This window comes from Mytilus californianus, unplaced genomic scaffold (genome assembly GCF_021869535.1).
Source record: "Mytilus californianus isolate M0D057914Y unplaced genomic scaffold, xbMytCali1.0.p SCAF_3, whole genome shotgun sequence".
Lineage (NCBI taxonomy): Eukaryota > Metazoa > Mollusca > Bivalvia > Mytilida > Mytilidae > Mytilus > Mytilus californianus.
The window spans coordinates 61,013,383-61,027,625 of record NW_026262679.1 but is presented as its reverse complement, the minus strand read 5'-3'; the positions used below and the strand labels follow the sequence as shown (position 1 = coordinate 61,027,625).

Below are 14,243 nucleotides of genomic sequence, written 5' to 3'. Positions count from 1 at the left end.
CATAGAAAGACACACTATAAAATATCAACTGAAATAGCTTAACTCAATCAAAGGACATATTAACACCATTGAACATACACTGAACAAATAAATTTGACCTATGACACAATGTAAATACAAAGTAAATAAACTAAGGGAAGAATAATAAAAGTAACATGTTATATCGGTAAGAAATGTTAAACAATTAAAGAAAAACAATATGCTCGAACAAAAATATCAGCCATTTGCAATAACTTTAAACACAGGTAAATGAAAATAATTATGTTGTTAGGTATACGTGTACAGTACAAATAGAGAAAGGAAATATTTTTACAAAATAAATAATTTTGATGTTCATAGTACGAAGTGAAAATTTATAGTTATACCAAACACTTATCAAAGCTTATTGTTTTGAATACTTCAACACTTTTAAACAATAAATTTACAGAAAATGAACATATAAATAATATTTCATGTCTACACAAAATAGCTAACTACTGGACTGGTGATACCCTCAAAGGACGAAACGTCCATTATAGGTGGAATCGACCCAGAGATTGAAATAGAATCATTAAAGATATCAGGTCTATTATTTGTAAGCCAGACTCTTGTGTCGTCTACCTCGAAATGATCATTTGCGTCTGAATCAAAACAGTTGAAAGGTCAATTTAAAAACGAAGTTAAAGAGCATTCTAAGTGATCAGTAATTAGAAATACAATTTCCTACCGTCAAAATTTTTCATCAGACAGTGTATTTTGGTAAAAGCTTACCCAATTAAGAAAGGTCGAGTTGTTAATTTATTATTAAAAAACCTTGCATTTCATATTGTAATTTGCCAGTTTTTGATAACCTTTGGAGTTTTTACGACTAACATGACCCTTTTTATTTCAGACAGGAGCACACATAATTTCAGTGTGAAAAACTTCAAGTGTTTGTTCAGGCGTTTAGAACTGTTTTAAATATGTTTTACTTTTTTAGTTTGAAGACCTGGAAAACTCTAACGTTCAAACAAGTTGATGTCCCATTCGAAGTGACAAAATATACCAACGGACCAATAAATAAAACGTATGTCCAATGTAAGGTGTTGTACCACAGTCGAAAAGAAAAGAAATACGACATAAATACGAACAACAATCCATCAACAAACACACAAAGCACAGGGGTGGACTCGTGTGATCCAGAAGGTTCAGAAGCTCCTGCCCACGTGTTATTATAATAAATGAACTTTTCTGTCGTCTTTTGATTGAAAGTAGTGCTTAGAAAAAAATCTTACACAATAACATTGATCATCAACTACATAATAAAAATAAGAAGACGAAACATGTTAACTTCTATGGCATTTGGTCTCTGGTGGAGAGTCGTCTCTGACAATCATACCACATCTTCCTATTTTTATACACAACTTGCATAACACTTACTATTTGAAAAAACAGCACAAATAAGAATCTACACTATTCTAATGCATTTTAACTATTTTGTTTGTAACAACAGAAAAAAGGAAAACACGAAGACTAAAGAGAAAACACTAAAGAATGAGCAAACTATGACAAAACATTAATTATATCAAGGATGAACGTTCTGTTATCAGTCGACTACTGATAAAAAGTAAAATCACAAGAATACTAAACTCCGAGGAAAATTCAAAACGGAAAGTCCCTAATCAAATGGCAAAATCAAAAGCTCAAACACATCAAACGAATGGACAACAACTGTCGTATTCCTGACTTGGTACGGGCATTTTCTTATGTAGAAAATGGTGGATTAAATCTGGTTTTATAGCTAGCTAAACCTCTCACTTGTATGACAGTCGCATAAAATTCCAAAATGGGTTATAATGAATTTGGAGGGAGGGACTGAATAAGTCAGATGGATGATTGCTTAATATAAATCTATCAATTTAACACAATCATTGAATTTTTCGAACCGATTATTATGGATTCGTTCAATGTATATATCGATACAAATAAGATTTAAGCATCGAAATATGGGCTAATACCTTCAGAAAAGAATTTATATATCAAAACAATCATTGAAGATATACAAAAAGAATTCAGTTTTTATCCTCTATAGCTTCTCACAGATATCTTTGTATGTCTATTGTTGTAAAAGGCAATATTAACATTATCTTATAATCTTTATTCCCTTCAGAAAAAAGATCTAATATCACGGAAATTTCAATTATATGCGAAAATCAATGATAACGCATTTATATAGCTTACAACATTGTCTTCTCAAATAAAATCATGTTAATTTTGATAAATTCGTAGTACAGATGTTGGGTAAACAAACGAACAAAAAGAAAAACTCAATGTGATTTTATTGTAATAATATATCATACATACTTTAAACCGTCAGACAACTATAAATTATATATCTTAAACATGTTTTGGGTATCAAAAGAGTTGCCATAAAGGGATAACGCGAATTAACTGTTATAATGAAGATGTCACGGAAAGGCCATTAAACTATGAATTGGTCTTAAGAAACAAACAACATATTCAGTCCAGATTTAAAGATTTGTTATCACATTTCTGATGTGCATCTTTTCAGAAAGACACATTATTTGTATAAAGTTCTGATCTTCTTCAATTACTTTAGGTTAAATTCAACTTAACAGCTAACAATTCAGTCAACACCACCTAGCATTGCGCAGCTTACTCATATGGAGTTCAATGTGCCATTGTCACAAAATAGAATCGTGTTAATATTTCTAGTATACCAGCAGTTAATAGTATTTTGGCAATTTTTAAGAATAGTTGAAACATTTTGTTCGTTATTCCTGGTATATTAAATCGTCTAATTCTTTTCACTATTCCATGTTCTATTTGTTTTTTTATTAATTGTTCCTATCGATTTATTTAGTTGCTTGCGGTCTTTTCGTAACACGTTTATGTTTTTATTATCTTATTAAGTGTCAAGTGCAAATCTAGGGCAGTATGTGTCATACATAAACTATGACTTTTTTCTATCTTTGTCTTAAATTTTCAGTTGAAGAATTTTAAAAAGTGCAATTTAATGTAGAGAAAACATAGCCAATACAAAATTTGATGAGTCTGTTGTTACTGGTATCATTTTAAACGATGTATCCGCTTAACAAAATAAGATGCCCCCAATGGTGAAGTATTTATGATATATCGCAATCAGTATTGTTTGCTTATTTCTTATTCTTTTTCGTTGGCATTTTTGTAGATCTTATATTGATGATATTTTTTACTGATATAATGTATACCTATCTATAAAATTATTCTAGATAATTAGCAAAATTATAAAAATTACTTAACAAAATCGTCATTTAAGTTAAATAATATGTAAGGGTTCTGACTGATTTACTTATAGATTTTAATTTGGTGATCTGTTTTGCTTAATATATTTTTTTTCTATCTACTATAGTTTTGGACTAAAATGCAAAATGGGTAAAAATCAAATATTGGTCATTCAGGGGCAATAACTCCTATTGACAATTTTGACTTATTGGTAGATCTTCTTCGATATTTACACTTGTGTTATGGTATCTGCAAAAATAGGTAAAACATATCTTTCAAGGACAATGTCTCCTATAAGAGTTCAATTGACCACGTCGGCCGTGTTCATTCATTTGTAGATTATTGCTTTATTTTGCCGAACACTTTTACTTGTGAGAATTTCTCTTTATCTTTTATAGTTTCTGCATAAATCAAAAACAAAACACTTAGAATAAACTAATTTTAATATAGTCATATTACTGAATTCAAATTTGAAAATAAGTGAGGTAACAATAATTGACTTCGTTCCTTTTTTAATTTTTTTTAAAACTTTTTTGATTCGGGTCTTTTGTAGACGAAACGAGCGTCTGGGGAACAAATTGTGATCCTGGTATCTATGATGAGTATATTTGAACCTTTGATTTTGATTGAGAAGTTTGGCGGCCACTTTTAATTGTGCAGAAAGCCGGAGAACCCGAAAAAAACCACCTACCTTAGAAATGAAAACTGGCAATCCTAGTTAATTAAAATTTGAGCGGAAAGCATCTTGTCGTAGCCAGATTCAAACTCACAACCTCAGTGTTAACAGTTTAGTTCAGGAAGAACAGAGGACTTTTAAAATTAGGAATTTTGTTTTAAAGTTCTTGTTAGTGCAATTTTATGATCCTACTAACATGAACATTGTTCTAATGGGCAGTTGAAAGATTTATATTGTTTGTAATTGGAAAAATGATTTTGCCCTTCAGGGGTTTGACCGGATCTTTCTATACTTTCAATTATAAGTATTTGGTCTTCCAACATAAGTTCTTTGTATTCATAATAATCTACAGCAAATGTCTTAAAGCCATTCATTAGATGGAACAAACAAGGAAGTTAGACAGTCTTGTCTTTTTTCCAATGAAAGTCTGTGAAAGTACATCCTCCAATCCCGGTTATCCCTTCAAATTGTTGAGGAAAATACTAGAGATGTTTACAAATCAACAAACATGAATGTCAAACAAATGATGTTAGGCTAAAATAACAGGAAACGTATTTTACAACATGTTCAAAGGGTGTATCTATTTCGCATTATGTATCATATACAACAACGAATGTACGCATATAAAGTACATACACTGAAAAATTCAGAAACAAATTAAAGACAGTACAGCTATTACTCAGAAGGTCTTGTATCCGTTTAAAGGAAATGAAATAAATTGGACCACTTTTAAACATCATATTTAGAACTTAAACAGTTGTTTTGAATAACTGAAATATCCTCGCTAACTGAAAACCCTTTTGCTTAAGGTTCAGATACTCAGAAGATGAATGAAAGTAGTGATGACTTTTCGCAAAAAATTGCATGTAGCACTTAGTTTTATAAATGCAATATTTTCCGGGAATGTTTATGAACAACATTAAGGTAATCCACAGAACAACGAATAAAATTGTTCTCGACGTTGGAAAGGCATGCATAAGAGCAATTTCCCTACTGCTCAAAGGCGAAAAAGTCATCATATTATCTTGAATTCAGTACAGAAAGTAACAGATCACAGATACCGAAATAACTATCTTAAAACAGAAATAAAATATCAAAAGCAAAAACTTATGTAAAACAAAACATAAATGACACATACGAATGACAAGCACTTTAACATTTTGGCAGTAAAAACTTCCATCTAAAACAAGGTTCTCCTAAAAGGCAGGCGTTTTAAAACATCGAAGCCATTGTTGTATATATCACTAGTTTTGTGCCTGTGCTTGTTGACAGGCTTATGACGATGCCTTAAAATATTCAAAACAATTTTTGGAAAAATTAACGTTTCTTGCGTGCAATTTGTAAAACCACAGAAATGCTACGGTATCGACAAGAACATGATTGGATTTAATATCTGGCCCAATACCGCTGCTGTTGGACTATTAGTCTCCTACAGTAATAACCGCCAGGATCCAGCTGTGTTTCTTTACTGGCACAATTTAAATGATACATTTTGTTTGTACATTTTTTCAGTTCAAAAAGTTTTATAATTTTTGCTATTAAAAAATTACGGTTGTAACTACCGATGAGGTCAATTTGATCTTAGACGACCTTTGTTGTTCTTTTAAAACTCTTTAAGTTTTTATGCTATTGCACATTTCATATATTTGGCTTTCCAAACTTTTGGACCTGAGTATACCTGATAATGACAGTTCTAAACAAACATGATATGTATAAAGAACTAATCTCTCATTGTTTGTTTTCTCAGAAAACATCATAAATTACCCCAAAACGTATTTTCCATAATCATATATTTTGCAATTTAAAATTTATTTGAATACGCAACTTCATAAATGTTAATATTTGTCTTCATCTGAAGTTGTTTGCAATTTTTATGATGTCGTCTCGTCAATTTTGCTGCCATGGAATCTTACAACATGTTTTATCATACGAAAATTATCCTTAAAGTAATATAAAATATGGTTTCATTTCCTGTAAGTGGTATACTTAAGGTATATACATATAATTTGAATATCCAGGGTATTCTACCCAGCATGTAAGAGTATTAAATTTTCATTGAGCTAGCTTCTGGTATTTTGAGTTTGAAGTCAATTCAACCGCATGCACACTCATTGATTTCCATATCAACGTTTTTGAATAAACAAACCTGATAGACATAATTACTTAGTATATTATAGTAAGGTAGAATTCCTAAATTAAACTAGTGGCAATAGAAAAATATTTATCTTTAAAACTATTTTGTTGCTTAACAGGAAAATGAAACGTAAAATGGACTGTAGAGTAAATGTAACGACTAGAAAGACTGCATGCAAAATACAACCAAATATAGAGCTAATACTTAAACTGTTTTGTTTTTATTGTTAATGTGCCGTTATAAGTATATAAATATTGCTATCTGAACGGATCAGTTAACTCCACATTATCAGAATTATAAATCGTTGTTTGGCTTCAAACCTTGGTATTTTAAATGTCAGAATCTACAAGCATGGTGTATTTATCAGTTAACATGGGAATTTATTGAACCGCTTACGGTTAAACACAAGCTGCTACATGAACGACACTTCAAATTAATCCACGTAAATCTTCAAATAAGTGGTTATTTCTATGATGTTTCAACACAATTGTTGTCAATAATGAGACTGCTTTTTCTACATAATTGATTTACGTGTTTTTTTTAATTTATTTCACACTGAGAAACAGAGAGGTCTTTTAAAACCAATTATGGCAATATTCCTCAATGTTGTTCCATAATATTTAGAATGAATCCATATCAAGATAGATTTCTAACCAAATAAATGGATTTTAAAGCTCGATATGATATGCATTTCTGAAAAAAGAAAAGTCAAAGGAAACTGAAATTCCATAGAAAATTATCGTAGTGCTTCGAGATCGTTGCGGCTATACTTTAAATAAACAAAACGAGTTTTGTAAAATGTATACACATGTGAATTTTTTCATCTACCTTCTTGTTTTATAAAAGATAAAAAAAAGGTGAATCTTTTCATCTACTAATCTTGTTTTTTTCAAAAGATATACAAACGGGAATCCTTTTATCTGCTATTCTTCTTTTCTTAATAAAGGCAAAAGTAGTATACCGCTGTTCAATAGTCATAATTCGATTAAGCGAAAACAAATCCGGGTAACAAACTAAAATCGAGGGAAACACATCAACTATAAGAGGAAAAAAACGGAACAACAGAAACACTGAACTACAACAAAAGCAAACAACAACTTACACAGAGAAATACATAAATAAATAATATAATACTAGTAGTACATTACAAAATGTAAACCGCAGAATAACAACGGACACCTCCAATGAATTTACGACAGCATACCAGGACACCACAAACAAAATATAAACTGCGCGTCACATGAATGGATCAACGTCACAAAAAGTGACGTATTTTTTGTGACGTTTCTATTATCACAGGTAAATTTCTTAAAATGAAATAGATTTGTTTTATTTATAGACACGTAGAAGAATATTACATTGGGATTAAGTTTGTAATGGTGTTATTTTATGTACTTTCTAAAAACATACACAAAGGCGAATCTTTTCATCTATCTTCTTCTTTTCTAAAAGGTATACAAATGTGAATCTTTTCATCTAATAACTTCTGTTCTAAAAGGTATACAAAGGTAAATATTTTTATCTACCATTCTTCTTTTCTAAAAGGCATACATATTTTTTTTAATCTAATATTCTTCTTTTTCAGAAAGGTTTACAAAGGTTAATTTTTTCATCTACTATTCTTCTTTTGTAGACGGCATACATATATAAATCTTTTCATCTATTTTTCTTCATATCGATTGTTGTTATCTGACTTTGTGAATATGCAAATACCTAAATAATATTTGTAATATCAAAATATTGAGACCGATTTTCAAACTGTTTCAAATTATCTTTGAGTGTTGATCATACAATTCTAAAGGTTGGAAAACTATGAAACTTTAAAATTACATCATCATAGATACCAGGATTAAAATGTTGTACGTCAGGCGTGCGTTTCGCGATAAAATATCATCAGTGACCCTCGAATAAAAAAAGTTAAAAAGGTCATGTAAAGTACGAAGTTAAGCCACACACAATCTCTACGACTCTTGTAATGGAATAGAGACCTTCAACTAGAAGTGTTAATTTTGTGGTGATCAAATGACATGAAAGGTGATAACGATGATACAAAGGTGTTAAAGATTTTCACATTTACGAATAGGATATTTTAAGCTGAATTTGTTCAGCTCAAACAAACAGTATCGCGTACCACGAACAAATATGCATTGGATAGTTTTTTTAAACATTCATATCAGTCAAAAGTCTTGTAGCAAGTTAATGTTGATCAGTATAACTTTCTGATCCAAAATTGAATTTGCTGTACAGTTTATGACCGACAACATCTGTTTTGTTGGTTAAACGCGGTATTTTAATGCATAATTTTAGAAAAAATATTTGTACAATAATTTAAAGTAAGTCGACTTAATCTAATTCCGAATAGAGCTAATTTTGTTAAATTGCAAAGTGTTAAATTGAAGAAATAGTTTACTATGGTACATATTGAAATCGTTAAAATATCATTGCATAAAAGGAGGTTAGAGTTTTGTAGTTTTTCATGTGTAAATATGGAAGAAATGACATCTAAACATAGTATTAACACAGTCATACAATATTTTATGTACACATAAAACAAATTGTGTTTGCTGAAAACCTCACATACATTGCTGTCTTGATACAGGAAGAAAAAGGTTATCGAAAGTGTTGTAGACTGTAAAGCAAAATCATAACTTTGACAGCAGAATGCTGCAATTAAAGGGCTTCTTGTCTAGAATCTCCATCCGGCAGTAGCTAAATACCGTAATTAAATACTCCCCGTCCATTTATATCTTTCTTGCGTCCCTTTTCGAATGGTTCTTAATCTTAAGATGTATGCAATGATTGCATTTTGATCTTTATCAATTCATGAATGACTATTTTCATAAAGTCTTGAAATTATGTATGAAATTGCAATTTTTGACATGATTTACTAAGCCTCACTCCAATTCCCAATAAAAGAGTGAATGGATTTCAATGACAACTTATAACCTATAATTAACTTATTCCTTATTACAAGTTTTATTTTGGGTTTTTATGACTTGTCCAGTCTGAAAGGGGATATTAAATCTAATGTGTAGTAAGATTGTTTTTTTCCTTCATGATTGATATCATTTTCAATTACTCCTACATACTTCATAAGGTCAAAGCTAACATTCCATAATCTTGAAAATACACAAATCCTCTGAAACCTATCTGCATTGTAGAACTCATCTATAACTATTCAATTTGATACTAAACATAAAGCAAACCACATTAGATCTTAATAATTAGTAATACTCTGGACACAAATGAAAAGACTTGTTTGAAATGTAAGTTAGGTAGTGATTTATTGTTTGATTGTGGTTTATCGCCGCATCAAAACATAACATAGTATGGCTAGAAAGAATACTTGAGACAAAAAAAATAGCAATATAACAATTTCAGAAAACCTAATAAAATAGATTAAATCATTGTTAAAATAGGACTATTTTCAAACGAATGAAAATAAACTCATCATTGATACCAGGAATGAAATTTGTATTTGTGCCAGACGTGCGTTTCGTCTACAAAAGACTCATCAGTGACGCTCGAATAAAAAAAAAGTTGAAAAGGCCAAATAAAGTACGAAGTTGAAGAGCATTGAGGACCAAAAATTCTTAAAAGTTTTGCCAAATACAGCCAAGGTAATCTATTCCTGAGGTAGAAAAAGCCTTAGTATTTCAAAAATTCAAAGTTTTGTAATCATTTATTTTATAATTATGACCATATCAATGATAATTCATGTCAACACAGAAGTGCTGACTACTGGGCTTGTGATACCCTCGGGGAATAAAAACTCCACTAGCAGTGTCATCGACCCAGTGGTTGTAAATAAACTCGTCATAGATACCAGGAATGAAATTTTGTATTTGCGCCAGACGCGCGTTTCGTCTAAACGATAGTAAAATCATAATATAAAACATAAAACAAATTCTATCAAATAAATAGAATAAATAGATATTCTTTGAAAAAAACAACGTCAAATCACTTTACAGCATAACAGGTTCGATACAGTGGTTTCTCTGTAAGTTTATACTTTTTCAATATTAAAATTAAATTTCCCATTTGTTAAAAAAGGTTGCATTTGATGATGTTTATGAAAAAGCAAATATCAGAGCTCGGAAATGAAATTCATGATTACATTATTGTATCATTAAAAGCTTCCAAACGTCTTAATTTTATTTCTCAGCTGAATTATTCTTCCGTGCTACAACTTAATTTTCTAGGTCTGCCTTTGGATCAAGGACATCAATTATCCGTTCTTACTATTTTTACCAAAGGCAAGTTCATTTACAGTTTATTTAAGCTTTATAGAAAAAAACGTATTTGAATACAGCACTAATAGAACAATTATTATTCTAGTTCATGATTGTTATAAAATTGAGTTATATATCCACAATGGGGAATGTAAATAATCGGCACGTCTCTGTCTTTACCAATATTTATGGTAACACTCATTATTAATATACTGTCATTAGTTTTTAAAGAATAAGTAATGACAGTGTTAATAGATTGATTGATTGTTGGTTGCTTAACGTCCTGTGGCAAATAGTTCATGCATATTCAGGACAAGAACAAATTAACAATAAATACAATAGGTAGGTTCTGTAATAGAGGCGTACGGGATTAAGGTCGGAGAAATTTAGACTGCCACAGGTAATGAGGATATATTGGATAGGGACAGAAATTTAGCCTTGCAACAGGTCACCTACGGACCCCTGAAAGAGTTGTTGCAAGGGTTCTTAACGTGCAAAGAGCGTGGCACTCTCTTTACACGAGGCATCGGATTTAACGTCCCCATTCTGACAGGATGTGGCTGCAAGTTTGTACATCCCGCACAGCCAAACGGACGCCCCACTTTGGCGAGGGTTTTACTGCCGGTCGGAGGAAGACCAATGGTAACCATACTTCTATTCTCCAGTCACCCTTGGGGGTCAGTGTTAGTAGATCATTTTGCATAAAGTTTCATAGTTTAATGGATAATATTTTTTTTTCTAAATGCGTGCATACAAACACAATTCAGTCGACACTACGATTATTTGAAACCGATCGTACAAGGCTTCATAGCCAGTCAAGGTCGTTAAAACCCCCCGTAGGTACATATTTGATAAAGATGGAGGGCGTTTTGAACTGGATGTGATATTGCGACTCTCAGCAGTGCATTATTGAAGATCTTTCCAAAACATTAGTTCTGTAACGAACACCAATTTTATATTTTAAAAATATGGAATCTCACCAAACGAACACTTCAACTGTAATACTTATTCTACGAAATGATAGAGTCCGTTGTCTTGTTGTTGTCATTACACGATTAGTGGTTTTCGGCTTAGGTTTTTTAGGGTTCCGAGTGTACCAAGTGGTTAACCTAGACAAACCAGTCATACACACGGTAATCCGTATCATACAAGTGAAAAGATAAGTTGGTTATACGCAATGGGATAGCAATCCAAAGGAAACCAATAAACATATACAGTCAAACCTGAGTAAACCGGACCCTGAAAAAAACGGTTTCCTGTCCATTCCGGCCGAAAATAAAAGTCCCAATTTTTTCCCTTCAAAGTCTTTGTTAAAATACCCTTTGTAAACCGGACCCTGTGTATTCCGAATTCCGGACTAATGATGTAGTCCCAATACTCTTAATTACATCAATTATTACCTGTCAAAACCGGTTTGTCTAATTAATTTTAAATGATAACAGTATTGATATGCAATCAAAACATATTTGTTTACACAAGATGGCTTTACAGGATAATCAATTAGCCAGGTGTTATACCGTGAACTTACAATGGTACAGTAGTGAACTGTATCAATAAAACACTATATAAAAGTGTAAATTAAACTAAAAGACACGCCGAATATATCTCGGATAGAACTTACGTTGTAACTTAGATCATTTTTTTTTTCAAATCGCGGAGTCGGAAAATTTATATTTCCTGGGTTCCCTGTTGTGAACCCCTAAACCAATGACCCTGATAATGAAGAACACCCGGATGACAACAATCAGTCAGTATTGTACACTGTACGACAATGTTTTAATCGTGATGAAATTTCGTTATATAAAATTCTGGCTTTTTAATCGGCTATACATTGAGCAATGGAAGTAAAACGAAACTCTCGTGTCACAATTCAAACAACGCGATGATTATGATGCAAATGAAAACAATGAGGACAAAGTGAAAGTGAAAGTGACATGTCGAATACTGATGCTATCGAGGTCTGTTTGACATACTAGGATATGTAAAAAACGGTTAAAATATTATTTTTTTTGAATTCGAGGAACAACCAGTTTCTTAAATTTATATAGCCAATGAATAAGAAGATTCAAAACAACGATCATGCGAAGTTATTACGTTATTGCGTTTTGTATTAATGAGTTTATAGCTTCCAACCAAACAGAACTTTTACATGCAATATATCGGACGTCACAAGTCAATAACTTCCGGTCAAAACGGAAACCTGAATAAACCGGCCCACTGTCCAAACCGGCCCTTTTTCATAGTCCCGTAGCCGGCCGGTTTATACAGGTTTTACTGTAGTGGACAATATACCAATTGATTCTTTTGTATGATATTTACCCGTATTATCACTAAATGCTTGTTTTCTGAAATTGTTCTGGCCAGTGAGATAACGAGAATCGCTTGTAGTAATTGTTCTTTTATAAATAGGAATATATGAATAATTAACGATGTATGTGCTTCTTTGCAATTGAATGAATCCGGAAGATATGTAGGGATGTCTTGTTATTAAATTGTAATGAAATAATTAAGCAAACAATTTGTAGTTATCGTGAAAAAAAACCAACACGCTATTAATTCCATGCGTTCGAAGCGCTTTGTTAGATTTAACTTCATCAGGAACGCTTAAAGCCGAATATTTGAAAGCCGATGATGTATAAGAACCAAAAAAGTTGAAGAGCTTTATGACCAAAAAGTACCTAAAAAAACTATATAAGGTCGACTTTGCCTGAGGGAGTTAAAACCTTATTTTATTTAAAACTTCAAAATTTATGAACGGACAGTTTCAGAAAGGTTTGTTATAAATCATATCAGCACCGAAGTACTGACTACTGAGCTGATGTCACCCCGGGGACTAATAGTCCACCAGCAGAGGTATCGACCCAGTGCTGTAAAAAATGAAGAAAAAAACACGTTTATTAATTTCATGAATTGTGTTTCTTACCATGATTTCCTTGATATAGGGTTGCTAGAATACTATTACCCAAAGGGTACCAAAGATGTAAGGATAAATTCAACCAAGTGTTACGTACTCCATAATAATTTGGTTGACCGTTATGTTATATCTGGAGCACAGATGACCACTATCAAATGGAATAAATTTAAATTCCAGTATCTCATCATTTTAATCTAACGATGACACTGACTCGGTATCTAGACACTATAAGGTTAGGTCAAAGAATGTATCAGTAACTATTGACATCCGCTAGTTGTTCTAGTTGAAACACGGTAAAACAATGAGTTTTGCGGTTCGAACACTTATATGCTAGCAATGCTTCAACGTTTATGGTGTGTTTTGTGTTTAGAATACAAGGTCATTTACAAAAAAACAAAATGGAAAATGCATAACATTAAATATTTCATTATTGAAGTGATTTTGAAAAAGTACAAGATACAAATATCATATATATTTAAATGAAATATACAGAAATATAACTCAATATACACAAATGTGATCGATAAAAGCCAATTAGTTACATTACGACTTCGGAAATTGGATAAAGACATGAACTACGATTTGCGTAAAGGTCATATTCATTTACTTATCAATTTGAGTAAAGACTTTTAAAAGACACCATGGAAACCTTTCAATAATCTGTGTCACCATCCTCTTTCACTTCAATATGCCCTCTACAAATATGTTTTCTTTTCTCGAACTGTAGTGTTACACAATAAAACTTTAAAAACGTTCGAAGAACGTTTGAAGAGCATTATGTTTTTTACATCTTCGAAAATAAACATATTTGAAAGTACAAAGACATTATTAATAAAATTAAAACTTTATCCAGAACTCATAAGAATAGCTAGAATAAGATAATTAGACATTAGATCATTATTCTTTCAACTGAAAAGGCATGAATCACATAAGTAGCGCAGTTGTAAAAGTGATTAATATATTTAGAGGAAGGATTAATATATTTAAAAGAAAATTCATTAACTATTTATATTCAAATAGACTTATACTATGCAACTTTAAATT

The 14,243-nt window shown here is 31.4% G+C and overlaps 1 protein-coding gene across 1 annotated transcript in view; it reads right to left on the bottom strand.

Moving 5' to 3' along the window:
• LOC127734948 (galanin receptor type 1-like) overlaps positions 1 to 14,243 on the bottom strand; it is a 115,233-nt gene that overhangs the window by 14,330 nt on the left and 86,660 nt on the right. The window lies entirely within an intron of this gene.